Source organism: Rhincodon typus, chromosome 24, assembly GCF_021869965.1.
Source record: "Rhincodon typus isolate 14 chromosome 24, sRhiTyp1.1, whole genome shotgun sequence".
Classification (NCBI taxonomy): Eukaryota; Metazoa; Chordata; class Chondrichthyes; order Orectolobiformes; family Rhincodontidae; genus Rhincodon; species Rhincodon typus.
The window spans coordinates 17,937,054-17,962,251 of NC_063355.1; positions in this window are offsets into that span (position 1 = coordinate 17,937,054).

Consider the following 25,198-nt stretch of genomic DNA (forward strand, 5'->3'; position numbering starts at 1 on the left):
AGTTTACTGAACAATAATTTTTTTTTTCACATTTCTTAATTCTTCCAATTTTCTCACTCATCTGCTGAAAACAATGATTCTTATTAATATATGTTTATATTTGTGCCAGGAGCACATTGCTTTCTTACCTTGAAGCTAAGTAGTGTTTCCAGCCTGTATAACAATGTGGGGCATTATATCTTAGTTTAATTATCTCTGTCATGTACATTCAGAATGTGTACTTGGGCTCTCTCACTCTCTCACCTGTGATACTCATTGGATAACAATCAGGTATGGTAACTCTTATTTTCCTCCATGGTCCAGAAGCATGGAAGACAGTTGGACCATGACGAAGGTTCATCATGGAGCAAGCATTCTTTTTAATTGTTGATGTATTGCCCACAAGATGACATACCTTTGTCATGGTTTGTCTTATAACTATTGAAACCTAACAGCTCATTAAGAATTTTCTGCACATTATAACTTGAAACTCCAAGATCTTAATTATAAAATTACTCAGTATCACACCACTGTGATCAATTATTATTTTGTTTCTAAACTTAATTTTTAAAAATTTCTTTTGTGTTTTTGATAGAAACATCCTCTAAAAATTTGAACACCATTATTTCCTAGATATATGTCATGCAAAATGCTGACAAGGAGGCACAAAAAATACAGAAGCAGCTTAGAAATGACACTCACCTTTTCTTTCCCTATTTTTGCACTAAATCTAAGCATGTCTGTGTGCGCATACAAAAGGAGGATGGGTTGAGGAATCACAGTTAACCCTTTCATTACTACATTTGCTGAATTTGTAGCACAATGAGATGTATTTGAAATGGATTATATTCAGCGAAATTGAGGTTCTTGCACATTCTTTTGTTAAAAAAGGTTAAATCTGATGAGACAACAGGGTGCAGAGCTGGATGAACACAGCAGGCCAAGCAGCATCATAGGAGCAGGAAGGCTGACGTTTCGGGCCTAGACCCTTCATCAGAAAAAAGGGATAAAGTTAATTTTCATCATCAACACAACCTCTTTAAATCTGATGAGGTTGTGTTGATGATGAAAATTAACTTTATGCCTTTTTACTAAGACTATCTAGGGTGTAACCCCAGTTCCAAACAATGTAATTCAGTTAGTTAAAGGAGTGAACTGTACAGACCAGGAAATTGCTAGGTGCAGCACACCTTCCCACTCCTAATTATTATTTCATTCTAGTATTTCCTCTGTGGTTGAATAGCCCACCTGTGCTTAGTCTAGGACCCAACTTGCTTTTGAAGAGCAGCCACTTTGACAAGGTAGATGAGGACAATTGGCGTTGAGAACAAAACACCATAAAGAGTGCTGTCAGTGTTGCAGAGAAAAAATTCGCAGAAAGGAGAAAAAGTTTTTTGCCATCAGTTGAGAACTCATGGAAACTAAGTATATAGTTCTGATACTCTTAAAAGTATGTATTGTTTCTCCAGTATACTGTTTTGTGCAGATGGTGTTATTCACAATTTTTTGCCAATTTCTTCAAATCATTCTCAATCATAAAACTTTGCAGTCACAATAAACTTCTCAGTTGTTGCACAAACTGCTTACTCTGCAGATGCAAAAGTCAGATCAAACCATTCACATTCGCTGTGATCCATATGCATCAGATAGCAAATATTCACTTCTAGGCCACTGTTTGGTGCTATGTGATGGGTTTGATCAGTGAGTTTAACTCAGCTGCTTTTGACAGTGATTCACGGCCAAGGCAAGCCTCAGATTTTCTGATAGGAGCCTTCACTGCACACCATTATGTACATCACAGATCTGTATGAGAATTCTTTAAGCCCTGCAAGCAGTAGCAGGTTTGGTACAATTGGACATTAGTTGTTCTCTAAGTTCTGAAATCATTTTGGCATGTAAATTTTCCCACTGTCTGCCTGGCACATGCCAGCTAGACTACTGAGATGTTCATCCATATCACTGGTATAAAAAACAGGCATTATGCCAGTGAGGCTTTTGTGCTTTTGGGAGGCAATTTTGTTTCTTCCTTCCAGAATGTCAGTGGCTAGGGCTTAACCCTTCAACGTCACTTCATTGTGTGTTGTAAAGTTCTTGTTGTACCATTTCTAATGTATAAAATGAATTGATTAAAACTTTAGAGTTTTAAATCCAACTTTCCCGGTGACAGTTGTACCATGCTGCTTGCAAGCGAGCTGCATTTCTTTTGATAGTCTATTGGCCCAGGCTCAGCAATAACGTTTTTGCAGTACCTCGGCACTAAATTTTACATAGAATTCAAACAACCTGTTCTATCAGTTCAAGTGCAGAAAGATCACCTGCCAGACTTAACTTACACGAAATAAAGTGTGTTGTTTTTGTACAAATTAAACAGAATAAGGAAAATTATTTGCTGCTACCGCACATGCTGTAATTTAAAAAAAAAATCGCACCTATATTGAATCTGATGAAGAGTGTAAACCTGAAACCCAAAACGTTGACTTTGCCGCCCCTCTGATGCTGCCTGACCTGCTGTGTTTCTCTAGATCCACACTGTATTGACTCTGACTCTGGAATCTGCAGTTCTTGCTATCTCCTTGAATTTCTTACTTTTTACATTGCAATAAAGTTTAATCTGCATATTTTAAAGCTCATCTCTGCCTACTCAAGAACTGAGGAAATTCCCAGATGGTTATTGTGAACATTATAGTCAGTAGGCATCTTGTTTAGCAACATATCAATGAAGGCTGTAATTTTAAATAGTACCCGTGAGTTCTACACTCGCTAAAGGTAATGAAAAATCAGGACAAAGCAATATATTTAACTGCATAAAATAATTTAATATTAAATGTGATATGTAAAACTCAGTAGAAAATTAAAGTTTCTTGAAAACCAGTCACTGTCAATGCAGTTTTTGGAATGTCTCTCTCTATCTCTCCCATGTTTATCACCTTGCAGTTTCAGCATAGAAAACCAGCTTTTTTTAAAAAGTGACAAACCTATTAGGGGTGGCAGATTCCCTCCCCTGTTAAGGAATTGTTGCATTTTTGTAACAATGTACCATAGTCATTTTCTGGTGCTACCCTTTAACTTGTCATATCTACTGAATTTGATATTGCAACATGTCTAAGAACAAAATCATATTTTTACTTCTACACTCAATCCAGTTTGAATTCTGATATCCGTTCTTCCAGGATTTATTTGGTCCAATCATCAAATTTCTATATTTACACGGCTGGATATGTGGTTGTAAAACTTTACAATAATGACATTTAAATAAATTTTCATTCTTTATTCTTATGTCCAAAAATGGTTATCTCGAAATGTTCTGTATGTTGTGCATCTCACAATTTCCCATTCTTTGCTTATTTGTTCTGTTATCTCCAGCATTCATCCTTGTGGTTTCAAGCACTCCCCAGTTTGGCACCATTTGCAATCTGATACTCAGTTGTTCACATGTGCATATGTGTTCAAATGTGGATTTGTGTGTACATTTATAGGTGTGCACATACATAGGCATTGTATATAAGAAAGCAGCATATGCCAAATATTGACTGGAAGATCTAACAGTCAATAACTGTGTGAAGTATTTCTGTCCTTTCTTGATCTCAGTTTCCAGCTATTGTTTATGTCAATCCTAGGTTTAATTGGGTCTTAAAGTTACCTGGTCTATGTATCTGTTCGACTTCATAGATCATTCTTTTTTATTTCTGTGAAGATTTGCTATTGGATCACTCTAATATTGATCATCTTTAGGCAACAGTAGGGTATATTATCAGTGTACTTTATTTTCTTCCAAATGCATTTTTGATAATTGAAGCTACAAATAAGGGTTATAAACAGAGTAATTTTTCCACCTGTAATATTGAAAAAGATCTGAGTATAACATTGTGCATCAACTTTTGCCTTTGTTTAAAAATTAAGATAAAGGTGGGGTTTAATGGTGCAATTCAGAGGATAGTTTTCAAATGGATTTATTTTGCTTTTACACCACACTTATTATTAATGGAGTTTGAAGCACAGAAACAGTGTGCCTATAAAAATCTGAAATTATAGTCAACATATTTCAGGTTGATGGCTGCCTTTACTTTTTGTCAATAAAATATAGGATGAGTTAGCAATACAGAGGCAAATATATTTGCTTTCTGTCTCTCGCCTACAGATTTATTAATCATTTTGTAGGCAGTGAGCGTACATACACTGCTGGAATAGCATCAGTCTCCAAGAGGCCCATTGATGCGTGTTGCTGGTAGCTGCTTTGTTGCATGGCTAGTCAGGAGAAGAACAGTGAAGACTGTTTTATTGTTTCTGGTGGAGCGAGCTAGGCTGATTGGAAAATCCAATGAATTTAAATCGCAGCACTCTATTGTACCAGGGCAAATAAAAAATACAGTAAGAAAATTCATTTTTGCCAAAATATTCACATGCAGGGCTTTGATGTAATGATGCTTCAAGCACAATCAGTTAACTGCCATTGAAAACTGGTTGTGCCAAACAAGCAGTCTGTTTGCTGCCCTGGGTCGTGTATCTTTTATATATGCAGTATGTCTCCCATTGTTTCTTTAACAGCACATGCAAGGAGTTTATGTCCTTGCAGTATTTAAAATAAAACTTTGTGCTTTGCGTTTTATATGAATCCAATTTCTGGTGCTTTGGTGATAATTTAGTCAACTGTGCAAAAAACCAACCTGGAAGGCAATGCTGCTATTTCCCCATTCATAAAACAGCCTTATTTGGGCCAGGTGCACTGGTTCCAAGTTATGTGTAATATAGTTATGTCCAAGTCTCCTTAAATAAACTAGGGCCAAATTCAAGGCAATCAGTTTGTGTTATCATGAACAAAGGGAAAGCTGTCAGATATGATGCATTTCTGATCCCCTGCTGGTCACTGAAGAAGGAAACAATCCCTGATGCTGAATCCCAAAGGTAAATACAGTCAACAGGGGTTATTAGCTGAACCAGGCGCACAGTATGAAATAAAACAGAAGTTAAAAGAAAAATTGCAAATCTGAAAATCATGTAAAAGTAAAAATATTGATAATGCATATCTGGTACATCAGCATAAAGAATTCAAAATTAACGCTCCAGGTAGATGTCTAAACTGTGTATGAGGTATCCAGCCGAAACCTTAACCTGTACTTTTGTTTAGATGTTGATGCCCTAGCTGTAAATTTCATTGTCTTGTTTTTATTTTTTAAAAGATTAACAAGTTCCATCGTTTGCATTTGGTTACTATGATGATTCCAAAAGTAAGCTAGCTACTTTGTCCTCAGTGCTCTGGAGAAATCATAGAATGATACATGTAGGAGGAGGCCAGTCAGTCCTTCATGCCTGTGCCAGCTCTTTGAAATGACCATCTAGTTAATACCATTTCCCTGAACCTTCCCCAAAGTTTTGCATCTCCAAGTGTTTAACCAATTATCTTCTGGAAGCTATTATTGTTTCTGCTTCCGCACCCTTTCAGATAGTACATTCCAGATCATTATAACTTGATGTGTTAAAAAAAACTCCTAATCTACTCTATGATTCTTTTGCCAATTATTTTGCACATATCTTCTGGTTCTGCTATTAGAAACTGTTTCTCCTTATTTACACTAACAAAATCCTTTGAGAATTGAATAGCATTATCACATCTACCCCGCTTCACCCTCTTTAACTTTCTCTGCTGTAAGGAGGACAACCCTAGTTTTGGTAGTCTGTTAAGGTAACTGAAGTTTTTCAGCCCTGTGCAAAATTTTACCAGCTGAGTGTCAATTTCTGGAAGTTTAATGTGGGCTCTAATGAGTTCTCTTATGAAGTTTTCTGCTGCTCACCTCAATAAGTATGCAGCACACCTCCATGGCACCACTCTTGTGCTATATTGCTCTTGACAGCAATGAAATGCTCATCAGTGCCAGGACTTTTGGACATTCATGTTGTAGTTGCCATATTTAAACCTCAGCTGTGATCTGTCAAATGCTGCCAGCCTGGTCTGATGTAGCCACCTGGATCAGTGTAGTGTTCATGGTCCAGAGAGAAACAGCAATGCTACAAGAAGGTTAATGATCCTCTACATTCTGCAAGGATAAGTGCCACCATCTTCTCTAAAGTACCTTTCTCTCTAACTGTGCCATCACACCCGCATCCTACCAAGTCTCATGGTCTCCCACTCTCAATATGGCATGCACCGCCATCTTTCAATGACTGTCACTCACCCTATCCATGACTGCTACTTCCTGTCATCTGAGCTTCCGAATCACACAGGACACCTCACAACTCTTTCTTGACTGTCAAAGGACTAGCCCCCTGACTGATCATTGTCCCCCTTGATTGTCCATTGCTACCAAACATGATAGTTTTCTTGCTACCGATCTGCACTAAAAGGCAAGGCAGATGCTCTGTGAGCAATCAAGTAAATACAAAATGAGTGAGCACTAAGAAAACAAGCTACGAGCCCTGAGATGTACTTCATTCAAATGTATGAGATGCCTATCCCTGTGTGCAGTGTGAACTGGCAGCAGCGTTGCATCGTAGGGTTTCAGTGAACTTCAAAGTGCAGTATTGAAGTAAAGAAATGTGTTAAAAGTGAGTCCCAAATGTGGCTTAATTATGTGCTGAGGCTTATGCAGGTGGTCGCAGCCCATTGAGAATGCCTTGAGGTGTTGGGGAATGCTGACCATGATGGATGCCCAGAAAAGATGGCAGCGAGTTGCAGTCACCAAGTAACCACTCAGACTTGCATGTTGGAAATTGTCACCATCTAGTTTCTCTCCACTGCCAGGGGAGATAGCAAACTGTATATGATTGAGGCAAGATTAGGAGGTAGAGACATTACTGCATGTAAAGAAGCCCCTCATGAGCAAACTTATCATCTCACCATTTAAACCTTCAGTGAACTCCACTTGATGAAGGAGCAGTGGTACGAAAGCTTGTGATTACAAATAAACTTGTTGGACTATAACTTGGTGTCGTGTGATTTCTGAATTTGTCTGCCCCAGTCCAACACTGGCACCTCCACGTCAGAAGAAACTTAGCAGGTCTGACAGCATCTGTGAAGAGATCCTGCCAATTTCATTCTGCATCCAGTTCCAAAGAAGAGCCATACGGGATTTGAAAGGTTAACTCTGTTTTTCTCTCCACAGGTATTGCCAGACCAGTTGAGTTTCTCTAGCACTTCATATTTTTATCCCTTTTTTGCCTTTCCTGTCTTCCTAAGTAGATTGTAACTGGGAATGTTGCTTGTTCTTCCCTTTGATTGATATACATTTCAACTATTGTCGCTATTTGCCACCTCAGCCCTCAATGCTGCCCCACTCCCACCCTTTCTGATCCTTTCTGCTCTTTATTGTAATGATGTTAGTCTCACCCAAACCTGGTACATCCTTTCTGATGCTGCTTCCTGGTGCCCTTACTCAAGCTAAATTAACTTAAACATTCATTCTTTCCACAAAATAGAGTTAGTGCCATGTACTTTGAATGGACATTAACTAGTTTGGGTGGCATTGTTTATGAGCAGTTTTATTTGGAGCAGCTTTGATGTTTAACTGTTAAACTGACCAGATTCTTTCAGACCAATGCCTCAGCCATTTTGTTGAAAATAAACTAAATCAGTCCACAGTCTACCAGAGGATGTTTATACTAGCCTAGAAAATAGGAACAAGCGTAGGCTGTTAGGCCCTTTAAGCCTGCTACCCATTCAATATGATCATGGTTGATCCACTATCATAATGCCATATTGCTGTGCTCTCCCCATGTCCATTGACATTTTTATCCTCTCAAAATCTACCTAATTCTTTTTTAAATGTATTTGGTGACTTCATCTCCATTGTGGTAAAAAATTCCACAGCGTCTTGATCTTCTGAGTGAAGAAGTGTTTCCTCATCTCAGTGCTAAATTGTTTACCCATACCTTGACACCGTAACCCATTGATCTAGGCCCCAGCCAGCTGAGTTAGCATCATCCTTGCAGTCTGTCCAACCCTGTCAGAATTTTATATGTTTCAGTGAGATCCCTACTCATTCTTCTAAACTCCAATTAATGCATCTTAGTCAACCTAATCTTTCCTCATGTAACAAACTTTCCATATGAGGAATCAACCTGGTGAACCTTTGTTAAACTCCATCTATGGCAAGTATATCTTTTCTAAGGAAAAGAGAGCAAAACTGCACACAGTACTGTAGTCATGGTCTCACTAAGGTCTCTGTGCAGCTGCAGCAAGACTTCCTATACTCAAGTCCTATTACAGTGAAAGCCATCATATCATTTTAAATGAAAGCATTGCAGATGTGGAGTTCTCAAATAACAAAAAACAGAAGCTGCTAGAGAAACTCAGCAGTTTGGCAGTATCTGTAGAGAGAGAAACAGTGTTAATGTTTTGAATCCAATATTACTCTTCCCCAGAACAATTTGCCTTCTTAACTGCTTGCATCACCTGCATGCTTGCCTTCAGTGAACACCTTGGGCTCTTATATATCAACATTTCCCAATTTATCACCATTGAAAGAATATTCTCCCATTCTGCATTTCCTATCAAATTTGACAACTTTATACTTATCCACATTGTAGTTCATTTGCCATATATTTACCCTCTCACTCAACTTGTCTAAATTGCCATGAAGTCTCTCTACTTCCTCCTCATCACTCTCAATTCCTTGTTGTTTTGTGTCATCAGCAAGCATGGAAATATTGCATTTAATTCCCTCATCAAAATAGTGAAAATTAATTATAAGTAGCTGGAGCCCAAGCACTGATCCTGCTGGTAATTAGCCGCCACTCCCGTTCCAAAAGGAAATCATCTGTTCCTAGTTTGTTTCCTTTTTGTTAACCAATTCTCAATCCATGCTTGTATTATTTTTATTCATTTGTCAGATGCGAGCATCGCTGGCTGACCAGCATTTATTGCCTGTCCCTAGTTGCCCTTGAGAAAGTGGTGATGAGCTGCCTTCCTGAATCGCTGCAGTCTACCTGCTGTGGATTGACCCACAATATCATTAGGGAGGGAATTCCAAGATTTTGACCCAGTAACAGTAAAGGAACGGTGATATATTTGATTTGATTTTTTTGTTGTCACAAATACCTGAGTACAGTGAAAAGTTTTGTTTTGCAAGCAGTACGGCAGATCATAACATACAAGCACATACAGATCAGACATACAGATACAGGTGTTTAGACAGAACGAAGCATACAAGGTTATGGCTGCACAGGAGATGCAGAAAAACAAGATCAACATTAGATTTGAAATTAGGAAGATCCATTCAGCAGTCTAATAACAGCAGAGAAGAAGCTGTTCTTGAACTTGTTGGTATATGTGTTCAAGCTTATGTATCTTCTGCCCGACATTTCCAAGTCAGGATGGTGAGTGGCCTGGAGGGGAACTTGCACATGGTGGTGTCCCTATCTGCTGCCCTTGTCCTTCTGGATGGAAGTGATTGTGTGTTTGAAAGGTGCAATTTGAGAATCTTTTGTGAATTACCCCCCAGTCCCACATGCTTTACTACTGCACACAAAAACGTTGTGTGGAATTTTATCAAAAGGATTCTGAAAATCCAAATACACCACAAGTACTTATTCTTGGTTCATCTATTCTGATAGTTACATCTTCAGAAAGCTCCAATAGATTTGTCAAACATGATTTCTCTTTAGCAAATCTGTGTTGACTATGTCACTTAATATTTTCTAAATGTCCTGTTATTGTAGCCTTTACAATAGATCCTGGTATTTTAACTACTACTGGTGTTAGACTAACCAGTCTCTAATTCCCCATTTTCTTTCTCCCTTTTTTAAATAGTAGGGTCACATTTGCCACTTTCAATCTGCCAGGATTGGTCCAGAATCAACAGAATTGTGGGAAATGACAACCACATCCAGCATTTTCATGGCCACCTCCTTTAGTACTGGGAAAGGCACAGGGCATTTATCAATTTTCAGTCCCATTAATTTCTCCATCACTATTTATACTAGTACTAATTTTCTTCAATTTCTCACTCTTAATCGACCCTTGCTTCCCTAACATTTCTGGAAAGTAGTTTACGTTTGTTGTCTGTGAAGACAGGCCTGTAGGATTGTTGAATAGCTCTGACATTTCCTTGTTCTCCATTATCTATTTTCCAGTTTCAAACTGTAAAGGTCTAACATTTGTCTTCACTAATCTTTTTCTTTTTACATACTTAAAGAAGCTTTCACAGTCTTCTCTTCCTTGCAGTTTTACTCTCATACTCCGTTTTTCCTCACTCCTCTTTTGGTTTTCCTTTACTGAATTCTACAGTCTCCTAATCCTCAGGCTTCCCATTTTTTCTCGCAACTTTATGTGATGTGTCTTTGTATTCAGTACTGTACTTAATTTCTTTTGTTAGCCATTGTTGGACTACTTCTCCTGCTGTATTTTTGCACCAGTAAGGAATATATAACTGTTGTAATGTGTGCATTAGTTCCTTAAATATTAGCCATTACCTGTTATCATTATGCCTTTAAATGAAGTTACCTAATCTATGGCAGTCAATTTACGCCTCATTCCTTTGTAGCTTCCTTGCTTCAGATCGAACTACTTTCTATCCAAATGAAGCATTCCATCATTTTACAGTCACTCTTAAAGGATATCACACCAAAATTTTTAATTAGCCCCTTCTCATTGCAAACTACTAAATCTAGGATAGCTTATACTCTAGTTGATTCCTTACCAGTCTAAATAAAACCCATATGTACTCCAGGAATACTTTCATCACCATATTATTGCACACATGGTTTGCCCAGTATATGTGTAGATAAAGTCACCCATGGTTACCATAGCGCGCTTGATACATGCATCTCTAATTTCCTATTTATTGCTGTCCTCTACCATGCCAGTACTGTTTGGAAGCCTGTAGCTAACATCCAGTGATGTTTTCTGCCACTTGTTGCTTCTTCACTTAACCCAGACTGATTCTACATCTAGAGCTTCCTTTCTTACTATTGCACTGATTTCATCCTATACAAACAATGTACTCTACTTCCCTTTCCTTTTTGTCTATTCTTTCTAAATATTAAATATTCTTGGATTTTCAATTTCCCAACTCTGGTCACTTAGCAGCCATGTCTGTGTAGTCATATCATGCTACTTACAGCTATTCGTAGTATTAGTTAACTTGTTGCAAATCATCCATGCATTCAGACGGAGTATCTTTAGATTTGACTTTTTAGTGTTTTTTTTTCACAGTTTCCTTTGTACTGCAGCCTTGTTTGCTACTATCCTTTGTTTCCCATACCTTCCACTTTTGGTTTCTACTTTTCTATCTTTTGTTTCTTACTTTGTTTCCCTTTGTGCCTCACTGCTGAGGTTCCTATCCTCTTGTGAACCTCATTTAAACTCTCTTACTCCCTCCCCATCACAACCCTAATTGTTGGAAGTTTGTTTAGGTTCTTTCTAACTTCTCCAGGCCAGATGGGAAATAACTAGCAAATCACACTCCCTTTTTGATGTATTTTTATGGATTAGTAATGATATATGTTTTCTATCCTTTTTCACGTTTTCAAGACTTTTGAAATGATCATGTAGGAGTTCTTTATTTCAGATTTTAAATTAATTTACCCAAATAAAATTGTAGAATAGTATATTTTCTTTTACAGTTTTAATTCTTAGATTAATCTTTAGCCCACAAAGAATGGACAAAATTGAATACACAATAATTTTGCGCAGGACGTAGCAGATCAACAGTACAAATAAAGGTTGCATTTGAATATACCATATCCACATTGAGCAACATTTGTTAACATTAGTGAACATAAACAAACCTCCTGTATGCATTATCACCAAAAATGCAACAAATCAGAGTTCCAAACAAAAACAGATATCCAATGAAAACAATATTATATTTTGCACTCAAACTTGAACCAAAGTCAAATCTCATTTATCACTAGTGAGTTGTTTAACCACCATCAATTGCAAAAAAAATGAAAAAGACTTTCACATCTATTACAGCAGCAATTTTTTTTGTTTTTGGAAAGGTAAATGAACTATCAGTGACTCTGCTTGTTATCAGTTAAAATAGTAGAAAATCACAATCATATTTTTTGATTGAGTAACCTTCAAAAGGTTGAAAGAAGACCAAATCACAGCAGAAATGTCATATAGTAATCATCACAAATATTCCAAAAATGTGGAATAAAATCTGAAAATGTTTTTACTAGTTTGTTACACAACAACCCTGACAATATTTAATAAACTTAACATGTGAGTAACATATCTTCCCTTGTTGTAATCATTCTCAAAAGAGGAAATGTAAAACACATGCAGTAACTACAATAAAGAGTATGAAAATAATTTGCAAAATAAATGCGAAACTTTGTTTTGGAACTCTTTGCCTATTTCTAAATTTTCCAGTGTCCATGCATTACCAACCTGAAAGGTTGTTGTAGCCCTGTCAGAAACCAATTTACTAGATGCAAATTTATCTCATTCTTTCTGTATCAGTATCTTTAAAGCCCTATATAATTGGTCAATCTGAATAATGTCTATTAAAAGCCTCATTCAAACTTTCTTTTCCACTCCGTTAATATTGCAGAACAAATTGAATCCTGAAAAAAGCAGATTTTCTTACTTTATTCCTCAAGGCAGTAACATACCAGATTGCAGTATGCATGAATACTGTTTAAATGTTAAATACATAAACCCTGCTTTCGTAAAACCACTCGTGTTGCACACTTGCATGGTACTTTTAGCAATGAAAGTAATTTTAAAATAGTGATAATAAATCCTAATGTTAAAAATTAGACTTTGGAAAAACACTGTCGCCTCCCTGATTGCTTTGTTGTCCAATGTCAGAGTGATAATGGGTGGATTAAACCATTTCTATGTATATGTTAATCATTGTTAGTGTCGTAATGGCATCAGACCCAACTTATTGACCTTTATTAATAGCATTGGATTCATTGTCAACCAATGCATGTTTTGTAATGCATTTTCTTGGAAGAAACACTTTGCTCTGAGGTACTGTTATCATTGGGAAATAGTAGGAAAGCCTCAACTATTATGGCAGTCATTTGAAAATGATAGAGCTTTAAGTAAAGCCATCTCATCTTTAACTATTTCACTGTTCCAAATCTATATTGAGCTTTGAACCACAGGCATCCTCGTTAATATTAAGCTTCATATCCCTTTATAATGGCATCTTCATTATTTGTTCACATCGGTTGTGTAAAGTATTATAATTCTGTGAAAACTCCAAATTAAAACAATTATCAGCATTCACGAATAACTTTGTAATAACTGGAATGAATGCAAATGTTCAAACTTTTACATTATGATTGGCTGGTGACAGTAGTAAAGCAGCAGTGAGTTGTTTGTGGAACAGCCTAGACTACTAAAGTTCCAGTAACTAACATTAAGTGAACAGTGAAATAATTAACAATAATTTTCTGGCCCTCTGAACTACAGTTTCAGATCACTTGCAAAAGGGACTTTCTGATTGCTGTTATATCGTCAAGTCTTTGGATTATGCCAAGCTATTATTTCTCCTTGTAACCTCAGGACGTTATTTCAGTGCATGTGTCTAAAAAGTTAAAATATTTACAGAAAACAGTATATTCTTTATCATACATTTTTAAAACATATGCTAATAAAGGGGATGATGCATCAGCTCTAAAAAGCTAAAAATCTTGCCTCTGTGTGCTTGCGTCTAATTATTATAGATGTTCTCTTTATGAATTTTGTTTCTCTCTCCAGTCTTTTTTTGATCTGTTAAAATACATCTGTCATTTTTCTCTCAATAAAAAGTACATTTTAACAGATCAAAAATGAATGGGGAAAGGCAAACTGAAAGAAAAGATTCCTTTCTCCTACATATCCAACTTTATGTATGAGATTGAGCTGTATATTGGATTAAATGTTCATATTAATCTTTAAAGAAAAATTAGTCAGCAACCTTGGATTTTGTACTGTTTTTATTGATGTACCTGAATAGCCAATGACAGTCAAAATTCTTACAGATATGAATTTTATTTTTTGGCTTTGATTCAGTATTCTATGTTTTCCGCAGTTTTAATTCCAGTAATGTTTCTCTTTTGTAAAGGCAAACCATGAAATGGTTACAGGCAGCTATCAAAACCAAAGACCTGTATGAACAAGAACCTGAGAGAAGAAATAAGGCCTTGGTCCCATCAGCAAGTTGGAAGAAGTCAAATGACCATCTGTTTTGAAGTGAAATGGCTGCGTTGTGAGGACTCTTAACTGCAAACAGTACAACCTGCACAAACTCTGATAGATATCAGTGCCTGTTTGCAGTCCAGTCATAAATCATGATGCATGAATGGCATGCTCTACAACCTATTGAGCAACGTTTGTGAAAAGTAGCGGTAGTGTAATCGATTTTTGAACTCCCATCTCAAACACATGATGAAAAACCGTTGTGCCAACTGGTTATGTATTCATGGAATACTAAATAAACTTTATGAGGTAATTTGAAGCCTGACACACAGTGACTGGAAGATGAAAACTAATAGCTGAAGAAATCTTCCATGCGCACGAATATTGTGCAGTTGTATTGATCCTGCTATTGGAGAGAGAGAGAATACAGTAACTTCTCTACATCAGTCATAAGTCTGAGAATGTGGATAGTCAGTTCTTTATTGTTGGTTTTCAAGATTAATAGCAAAGAGTTTTACTGAATTTCTATCTTTGAACTTAAAACATGCAATTTGATAGCAAACTGTTCCTAATGAACCATTGCTTTTGGTATGCTTAAACTAGTAAAACACTTTGTCATGTGTTTATGAAATCTTCATCATATCTAATAACATTTTCTTTAAAGTTGGATATTTTTACATAATGCAATAAAAGATTCACAGTGTATAGTATTCCATGTTGCATTTTGTAGTGAAATATTTGGCACATCATACATTTAAACATCTGGCATGTTTGGGCGTAGCGGTTCTAAAACTTCCATATACAGCAGAATGGAAAATTTAGATAGATGATGGGTATATCCTTGTGGCCCTGATGTGAATCTTGAAAATGAGTTTCATATGGAATGTCACATTTTCCGTAATATGCTCTCTTGGAAAACATATTACGGAAAATGTAACATTCCGTATGAAACTCATTTTTCTTGAAAAGCCTAACTATTTGGTGCTTATATAAGTCTCTGAAAACATTGGTTTCAAGGGATGTAGTATCACAGGCATTAAGGAGCAATTACACCTGTATATTGTATGTGTTTACATGCATAATGGGTGCTGAAATCTGAGTTCAAGGTCAAAGTATGTGTTTCCTTTATTGCATACATGTGAATGTGCATAGCAACTCACTAAAATTTCACATGTAGAAGCATTTAAATTTTCCAATGTTCTGCAGTTTAGCCTTAAAGCAGTAACCAACTGAATTGCCAAAGATGAGCTTAAAAGTGTATCTATTGTCTTTTAATATATAGCACTTCACGCATTTTTGCACCTCAGTTTATGTCAAATTTATGTTACTATTAGTGCTCTCTATGCGCTATTCCATTTCCAGTACTTGATCATATATCAGGTAATTTTTATTATCAATGTACAGCCTAATATTGAAATAGAGTCCAACATAATTTTTACAATTCTAAGTGAAAATTTGAATATTGAACTTTTTAAACAGTATTTAATAGTGTATATGACTTAAAGAATTTCACAAATAAAATCATAAATTAACTTGTGAAAATAAAATATACTTTCACCAAATTCAGAGCTCATTTGCTTTCATACTGTTATATTTTCAAATTAGTGTTTTTTTGACCCTGTGTTTTATTGTTGCTATACCATTTTAAGTGGTACGCTGATATGCATTAGTAATTTCAAATGCATTCGCACTGAAAGCCTAATTTCAAACTTGACTCCAATTAGTATTACAGAAATTTCCCTCTCGCTAACACCTGTCAAGTTAAAGTAGAGAAAAAAAAACAAAGAACTACAGATATTGGAAATCAGAAGCAAAAACAGAAATTGCTGAAAAATCTCAGCAGGTTTGTCAACATCTGTAGAGAGAAAGCAGAGTTAACCTTTTGGGTCCAGTGACTTTTCTTCAGAATGCTTTTTCAATTAGAGGATTTTTTTTCTCTAAATTTCAAATTGGTCCTGGTTTATCTTGGCAGTACTTGTGTTTAACAGCACCTGAAATGTCTACGTAGGTGCTGTAGTTTTATATCTTGGATGTATTGCACACTCTGTGTCTACAAATGCTCCTTAATGCACCATGCGTTTTAGTCACATTTTAATGAAAACACTTTAATGATAGCACAGAAACTCCTTATTGTTATCATTTGTTCTAGGAGAAATGTATTTAAAAAGCTGTAAATGTTCTATGTCACAGTTGGTTGTTAAATCAAGTTACTCAAAATTCACAACATGAACAATATTGCCTTTAGTTCTTAAAGATCTTACTTTGTTCAATTCATCCCATAGCTCCTTCAAAATAATTGTTACTTAGCATCCCACCTTCAATTTTCCAAGACCTGTACCAAAGCCACATTGCAATCTGCTCCTCAGGACCCCCACACATTCTTTCCTCAGCTTTGTTCTAGACAAGTGTTTGCATTCAAGGATTTCAATGTTTATGTCAGATTACTTTGCCTTTCTCTGAAACTCTCTTGTCTTCATTAAACTACTGTCACCATAAACTCCCCTACCATATTCCTGACTACTTCTGCATCTTTTCTTGAAAACAAGCTCTCTCCTTATCACCACATAATCATGATTTTAAACTGTCGACTTCTAAGTTGTTGGCCTCCTTTTGCCGTAGTACCTCGGCAGTTATTGCTGTGCTCAAGCATTCCATGACCCCTATTTTCTCTGTTCCCCTTTGCCCACCTTCTCAAGAGTTGTTTTCTCTAGCTTTTAGATGGTCAACCCAGCCACAATTTTTCCTTCTTTCTCTGTTTTCTTCTCTTAAATGCTGTCCTGCAGATAATCACTTTTGCTTGTTGTGGTTGGTTCACTCACTGAGTTGGTTCGTTAGTTTGCGGATGTTTCATTACCCTGCCGGGTAACATGTATACACACCACTGCAAACAAAAATCGGAAATGAGATAACCAACTCCAACAGACCCCAGAGTTTAAATAACAAGCGGGAAAACACAACAACACTTCATCGGAGGCTTCACTGATGATGTTTCCCAGCAGGGTAATGAAACGTCTGCCAACTAACAAACCAGCTTGGCGAGTGAACCAACCACAGCATCCATAAGCCATGCTACAGATCTACTCAAGAACCTTACTGTTTTGTTTCTTCTTTCATTCAGGATCTGTGCAGGTGCTTTTTGTACACACACTGCTTTTATCTGCAATGTCCCATTTCTCATGCACACATTAGCACTTCTGCAGGTGCCTAATATTTTGGCGAACATGCCAAGTTCCATTTTCTTTTCTCTAGTTAGTCTTCACCGTTTTTTATCACTCATTAGCTTACTTCTAGGTGCAAGTACTGTATAACCTGGGACAAAATACTGAATCTACAAAGTCAAGAATTATACATTTTGCAGTCAGCATGTTGTATTCAGCCATGAAATCTGATAACAGAATACAGTGGCAGTTCAAGTGTGATCTCAATCAGTAAATTTCATTATCATTTATAACTAAATTACTCAACTTTATAATTAAGCCATTCACTAAATGTTCTAACTCGACCAGTGATCTCCTGTGGCATTTTTCTTTAAGAATTGCTTATTATGAAAGTTAAAAACAGCTCATTTACATGAACTATCTTTGTGTCACTTCCTGTGAACTTCTGTTTGTCTTCCTTTTCTTTGGTTGTCACATGCTTTGCTCACCGTAGCAATTCTTTGCATTTGTTTGAAGTCTTCTCAATTTTGCATGTCTTTCTTGCATTCATAATAGTCTCTATATGGTTCTCATGCATGTTCCTTTACCAGTGCAATGACTTTCTGTTTCTTTCTTATCTGAACACCAGGTGCTACAAGCTGATACCAACCTGTACTGGATCAGCAGGAAAGAAGTTATCTAAGAACTCCAGGTGAGGGTCAGTTTCAGGGCTGCATCTAATTAGCATATGACATGTACCAAATACTTAAACTATAACTTACTCTTTTTTTAAAAAATCAATATATTGAAACATTTTGTAATTCAACATACAATTTCCACTCTACATTTTGGAGTGAAATGATTTGTTGTGCCAATGATAAATACCATAGAATATTAAATACAGTTTTGAAACATTTAATTGACAATGACAGACATATATCACATTATGATTTGTGTGGCAAGCAAAATATCTTTTTGGCTCGTCAGCAGCATCCTGTTGGTGGAGAGAATTAATGCAAAGCAGAAGTGTGAGACAGCTAACTTCACCTGTTGTTCAAATGTTTGAGACACTTTTACCCTTCCATGGTGAACCGACTGGGCACCATTCGGGGCCAAATGTAATGGCCTTGGTCACTTTGAATATTAGTGCTAGTTGATACCAGACATGTTGGCTTTACATACCAACAAGTCATGGACCACATCAAATACTATTTCCCTTTGACTGTGCATGGCAGGCAGTTAACTGATCATACTCAACCAGTCCATACGTGCAAGTTTCAGAATGCCATGAATCTAACATTGGATGTGATTGTGTTTTTGGACAACATTTACTAAGTGATCTTGACTGTGCTAAGAATTACATTGGAAGCCCATTACAGTGGAATTGATGGCAAGAGTTACCCCAGCAAGCCAATTAAAAATTATCAGTTAGGCCTACAGTATGAAAATTTGCGCATGCTACAAACTTCATGTATTAACAGACAGGACCCTGTCCCATGCAGGCAAAAGAAATTTGACCACATTTTTCAATGGGAAAATGATCACAAGATTGTCAATCCCTGCTGCATTCCCCCTGACCAATCAGACTTTACCTGCCTAGTCTGAGATTTCTTTTTACAGCTGACTAAGATAGCCAGTAAACATGTCCTGCTGCGTCTCCACATCACCATGGTGCAACCAAGCATCACTCCCTTGTCATGCTATATAAATTGGTGTTCTCTTTCCAAGTTTGTTTTTCTTGTACGTCAGTCCTCATGAGTTAAACATGAACAGCTTTCACTTTGTGTCCCATAAGAGGTGAGTGTGCAAACCAAAGCAAATGGGATTGGCATTCTTGTACATCTGTCACTGAAAGCAAGCATGTAGGTGCAACAAGCAGTTAGGAATGCAAAAGTTCGTACTGTCAAGCAATGTTATCGTTTTTAACAAATACTAACATTTTCTATATTCTGATGTTATCCAAGGTTAGAGGTCAGTTGAGTTGAATGTAGAACGCGCATCAAACTCGCATAGCTTGCATTGTATGTATCTGTAGTCTGCAGTTAGTTTCACAGCTGAGAGATATTCCACATTAACCATTGTTCTCTTTCAGTCAAGGTAATAACCTGTGTCTCACAATGCAACCTTTGTCCTCCTTGTTAAATCACAATGTGGTGCACGAGGTACGCCAAATGTTTCTTATTTGAAGAACCAGAAAATAAGATGCATTCTTCCAAATCTCTCTATGTTAGCAATTTTTTTTTTCAATTTTCCTTCCATTCACTTAACAATTACTAGCTTTATATTATAATCAGGTAAATGGATTACTTACAAAAGCTTGAATGGGATGAAATGGTTTAATAGTCATACAAATATATGCATATTCCACATTGTGTAATAGTTTACTCTGAGCAGTTCATATACAATGTTAATGATAGGATTATGTATTTGTATGCAACATATGCAAATGTCTTATGGAGAAAATGCTAAATTTCAGTTCTATCTGACATAAATCTCTTTCTGGAAGTATTATGCAACTCTTAAGCAGAGACAATCTATTTATTTGATTTAGAATGCATTTTACAGCTATATTTTATTTCCATTTTGCATGATGTATTCAAACATTAATTTGAGCGACTATGTTTAAAATCTTATGTGTCCTCAATGCTTTAGAGAGAAGGTGGCACCCCAGGGGGTGGGTGCCTTATTGCCCTCTCTGACTCCATGTTGATTTAATCCCCGCCCTCTATCCCTTTCTTTTCCTCCCCTTTGTTGTTGTTGCAACCCCTGACAGGCTTTGCATATAAATTAATAATCGGAAACATGGGTGATTTAGTGGTGATGTATAAAGGTGAAAAGTAATGCAGGTGATTTGATGGTGGAAAATACCATTCAGTTGTGCATGAAAGCATTTCTGGACATAAAAAGAATCTTGCAAGTCATGGCTTAGGTGTGATTATCTCTCCCTGGAGGTAGCTTTCACGAAAGGCAAGTAATTGGGTACATTATCCCCGAAGAGATACTCGACCTCTTCTCACTGTCTTGGCAATTAGGTGCTGAGCAAGAACGTCCATGTGGGATCTTCTTAGCTTGCTACCAATTAAGGCCATTCAGTGGTCAATTCATAGATGTGTAAGGGCTCAACTCGTGATCTCCCATATCACCTGCCATCCTGGCAGGTAAGTGGAGTGGCAGGTTCCCAACTAAGAAACCAGGGTGACCTGACTGCCAAGTAGCTTGTTTAGGGTGCGTGAGCATCTAATTACAATGATCCAAATCAAGTGTAGGGATGGAGGGCTGCGGTCTCCCTCTGCCCTTGACACTGACCCACACTTGTCCCTGACATCCCTGCGCATTGAGACCTGAACAATAACATGTAGCTTCTCACCATTTAAGCCTTTAAAATCCTAGGCTTGTAGCGACAGTCTGTAGGACCCAGTTTCTAGCGGGAAAAGTCATCAGTATCGAGGTTGTGATTTTGATCCACTGGGTTTTCTTGCTGGTGGGGGCAGAGGTGCAGTCACCCCTGAAGAAAGCCAGCCTAACACCTACTGCGTGGAGTACTAAGGTTTAAGCATTTCATTGAAAGGCATTGGAATTTAAACACAACATAGTTATTCTCCTGGGGATAGTAGGAACTTCCGATGCTGGAGTCTGAGATAACAAGGTGTGGAGCTGGATGAACACAGCAGACCAGGCAGCATCAGGGAAGCAGGAAAGCTGACGTTTTGGTCCTGGACCCTTCTTCAGATGTAGAGGAGGCCACATCGGGAACAATGGATACAATAGACCACATTAGCGGATGTGCAGGTGAACATCTGTTTAATGTGGAAGGTTTTCTTGGGGCCTGGGATGGGGATGAGGGGGGAGGTGTCGGGGCAGGTGTAGCACCTCCTGCGGTTGCAGGGAAAGGAGCTGGGGGTGGTGGGGCTAGTGGGGAGTGTGAAGCGGACGAGGGATTCGCGGAGAGAGCGGTCCCTACAAAGGCAGATTAAGGGTGGGGAGGGAAATATATCCATCGTCGTGGGGTCAGATTGTAGGTGGCAGAGAATGATGCGTTGAATTTGGAGGTTAATGGGGTGATATGTGAGGACAAAGGGAATTCTGTCTTTGTTTTTATTGCGGGGAGGGGGTGTGAGGGCTGAGGTGCGGGAAACGCAAGAGATGCGGTAGAGGGCGTTTTCGACCACTGTGGAGGGGAAATTGCAGTCCTTGAGAAACAAGGACATCTGGAATATTCGGGAGTGGAACGCCTCATCTTGGGAGCAGATGCGGTGGAGGCAGCGGAATTGGGAATAGGGGATCGCATTCTTGCAGGAAGGTGGGTGAGAGGAGGTGTAGTCTAGGTAGCTGTGGGAGTCAGTGAGCTTGAAATAGATGTCAGTTTCAAGGTGGTCACCAGAGATGGAGACAAAGAGGTCCAGGAAGGAGAGAGAGGTATCAGAGATAGTGCAGATGAACTTGAGGTTGGGGTGGAAGGTGTTAGTAAAGTTGATGAACTGTTCGAGCTCCTCGTGGAAGCACAAGGCAGCGCCCATACAGTCATGGATGTAGCGGAGCAACCGCAGGAAGTGCTACACCTCCCCCCCTCACCCCCATCCCAGGCCCCAAAAGAAACCTTCCACATTAAACAGATGTTCACCTGCACATCCGCTAATGTGGTATACTGTATCCGCTGTTCCCATTGTGGCCTCCTCTACATCAGGGAGACCAAACGGAGGCTCGGAGATCGCTTTGTGGAACACCTACACTCAGTTCGCAACAAACGACAACGCCTCACAGTCGCGGCTCACTTCAACTCCCCACCTCCACTCCTTGGACGACATGTCCATCCTGGGCCTCCTCCAGTGTCACAACAATGCCACCCAGAAACTGGAGGAACAACATGTCATATTCCGCCTTGGAAGCCTATACCTAATGGTCTCAATGTGGACTTTACTAGCTTCAAAATCTTCCCACTCCCGACCTCATCCCAAGACCAGCACCACCCCCCCATCCCCGCCTCCTTGACCGTTCTGTCTTTTCTCCCACCTATCGGCTCCTCCCACCTCACTGACCAATCCCCATCCCCACTTCCTACCTACACTCCCCTTTACTAGCTTCATCCCTGCCTCCTTGACTTATCCGTCTTCTCTCCCACCCTATCCACTCCACTATCTACCTGCTATCACCACCCCCCCCTTTCTATTTATTTCAGAGCTCCCTTCCCCTCCTCCATTTCTGAAGAAGGTTCCCGACCCGAAACGTCAGCTTTCCTGCTCCTCTGATGCTGCCTGGCCTGCTGTGTTCATCCAGCTCCACACTGTGTTATCTCTGACTCCAGCATCGGCAGTTCTTACTATCTCTTCATTTTTAGGTGGTCTGTTTTGTTAATTTGTCCGTTCTGTTTGAGTCTCTTTAGTGTGTTGATTATTTATTACCCAGTTGCGGTGTCGGGTCTATTTGCACTTGCCGGTATGTATTCGTGTCTGCTAGTAGCGTCTGTGCTTTAGTGAGGTAGTCCCATTTGTTTAGTATTATTGTCATGCGCCCTTTGTCTGCTGGTAGGATTGTGATGTTTTTGTCTTTTTTCAGTCTTTCAAGGGCCTCCCTTTCTGATGTGTTGAGAGTGTTAAGTTCGTTCCTTCTGTCAGTGTCGGGACCACTGTCTGTCTTAGGGCTTGTTGTGTTTCCTCATTGATGCCGTTGGTGTTCAGTGTGGATTCTAGTGTGGCTAGGAACTCTGTCCTGTTAGCATCTCCGTGGTTGAGTCCATGTATTGGAACAGCTTTCTCCGTGTCTGTTGGTTTCCTGCCTGAAAGGTTTCTTAGACAAGTGTCTGATCTTTGGTTGTCATTTTAAGACCATAAGACATAGGAGCAGAAATTAGGCCATTCAGTCCATCGAGTCTGCTCCACCGTTCAATCATGCCTGATAAGTTCCTCAAACCCCATTCTCCTACTTTCTCCCCTTGATAATCAAGAACCTATCTATCTCAATCTTAAATGTACTCAATGACCTGGCCTCCACAGCCTTCTGTGGCAGTGAATTCCATAGATTCACCATTCTCTGGCTGAAGGAGTTTCTCCTTATCTCCATTCTAAAAGGACTTCCCTTTACTCTAAGGCTGTGGCCTCGGGTCCTAGTCTCTCCTACCAATGGAAGCATCTTCCCAACATCCACTCTGTCCAGGCCATTCAGTATTTTGAATGTTTCAATTAGATCGCCCCTCATCCTTCTAAACTCCAATGAGTATAGTCCCAGAGTCCTCAAACGTTCCTCATACGTTAAGCTTTCCATTCCTGGGACCATTCTCGTGAACCTCCTCTGAACCTGCTCCAAGGCCAGTACATCCTTCCTGAGATATGGGGCCCAAAACTGCACGCAATACTCCAAATGTGGCCTGACCAGCGCCTTATAAATCCTCAGTAATACATCCCTGCTTTTATATTCAAGTCCTCTCAAAATAAATGCCAACATTGCATTTGCCTTCCTGACTACTGACTCAACCTGCAAGTTTACCTTGAGAGAATCCTGGACTAGAACTCCCAAGTCTCCTTGCACTTCAAACTTCTGAATTTTCTCCCCATTTAGAAAATAGTTCATGCTTTTATTCTTCTTACCAAAGTGCATGACCTCGCACTTTCCCACGTTTAACTCCATCTGCCACCTTTTTGCCCAATCTCCTAACCTGTCCAAATCCTTCTGAAGCCTTGCCACCACCTCAATACTACCTGTCCCTCCACCTATCCTTGTATCGTCTGAAACCTTAGCCAGAATGCCCACAGTTCCTTCATCTAGATCATTAGTGTACAAAGTGAAGAGTTGTGGTCCCAGCAACGACCCTTGCAGAACACCACTTGTCACCGGCTGCCATCCCAAGAAAGACCCCTTTATCCCTACTCTCTGCTTTCTGCCAGACAGCCAATCTTCTATCCATGCCAGCACCTTGCCTCTAACACCATGGGCCCTCATCTTACTCAGCAGCCTCCTGTGTGGCACCTTATCAAAGGCCTTCTTGAAGTCCAGGTAGATAACATCCATTGGCTCTCCTTGGTCTACCTTGCTCGTTACTTCCTCAAAGAATTCTAGCAGATTTGTCAGGCATGACCTCCCCTTGATGAAACCATGCTGACTTTGCCCTATTTTATTATACACTTCCAAGTATTCAGAAATCTCATCCTTTACAATGAACTCCAAAATCTTGCCCACGACCGAGGTTAGGCTAATCGGCCTGTAATTTTCGGCTTTTACCTTACTCCCTTTCTAAACAGGGGTGTCACGTTAGCGATTTTCCAATCCTCTGGCACCTTTCCTGACTCTAGTGATTCCTGAAAGATCACCACTAACGCTTCCACTATCTCTTCAGCTATCTCCTTTAGAACTCTGGGGTGTAGTCTATCTGGTCCAAGTGGTTCGTCCACCATCAGACCAATCAATTTTACTCGCACCTTTTCCTTGGTGATGGCCACCATACTCAGCTCTGCCCCCGACTCTCTTGAATTTTTTTGGTGGGTTAGTTTGGCTAGTTTTTCTTGTAGGATCTGTCTTTTCTTGGTTCTTGTTACTTGTTGACTGATTTTAATGGTTCATTCTAAGTGTGTTATCCACTCTAGGTTGGTTGCTCTAGGAGTAGGGTTTTTTGGCGTGTAATTTTCCTGTCATATTTGTGGAGCCAGTTGTGTGCCTTGTTAATCATTACCAAAACGACAACCAAAGATCAGACACTTGGATAAGAAATCTTTTAGACAGATGCAGAGATTTGAAAGCATGGCCCTTCCATAGATCCAGCCTAAACTATGGATCCGATACGTGGACAACACTTTCATCATCATCAAACGGACTAAACTAGAGGAGACATACCAACTAATAAACAACACTCACACTGGCATTAAATTCACCAGGGAAGAAGAAAAGAACAAACAGCCCCTATTCCTAGATATCATGGTAGGGCCAATGGGGAATTTCTGATGAAGGTACACAGAAAGGCCACACACATGGATCAAGTCCTGAATTTCAACAGTAACCACCCCAACACCCACAAAAACGAAGT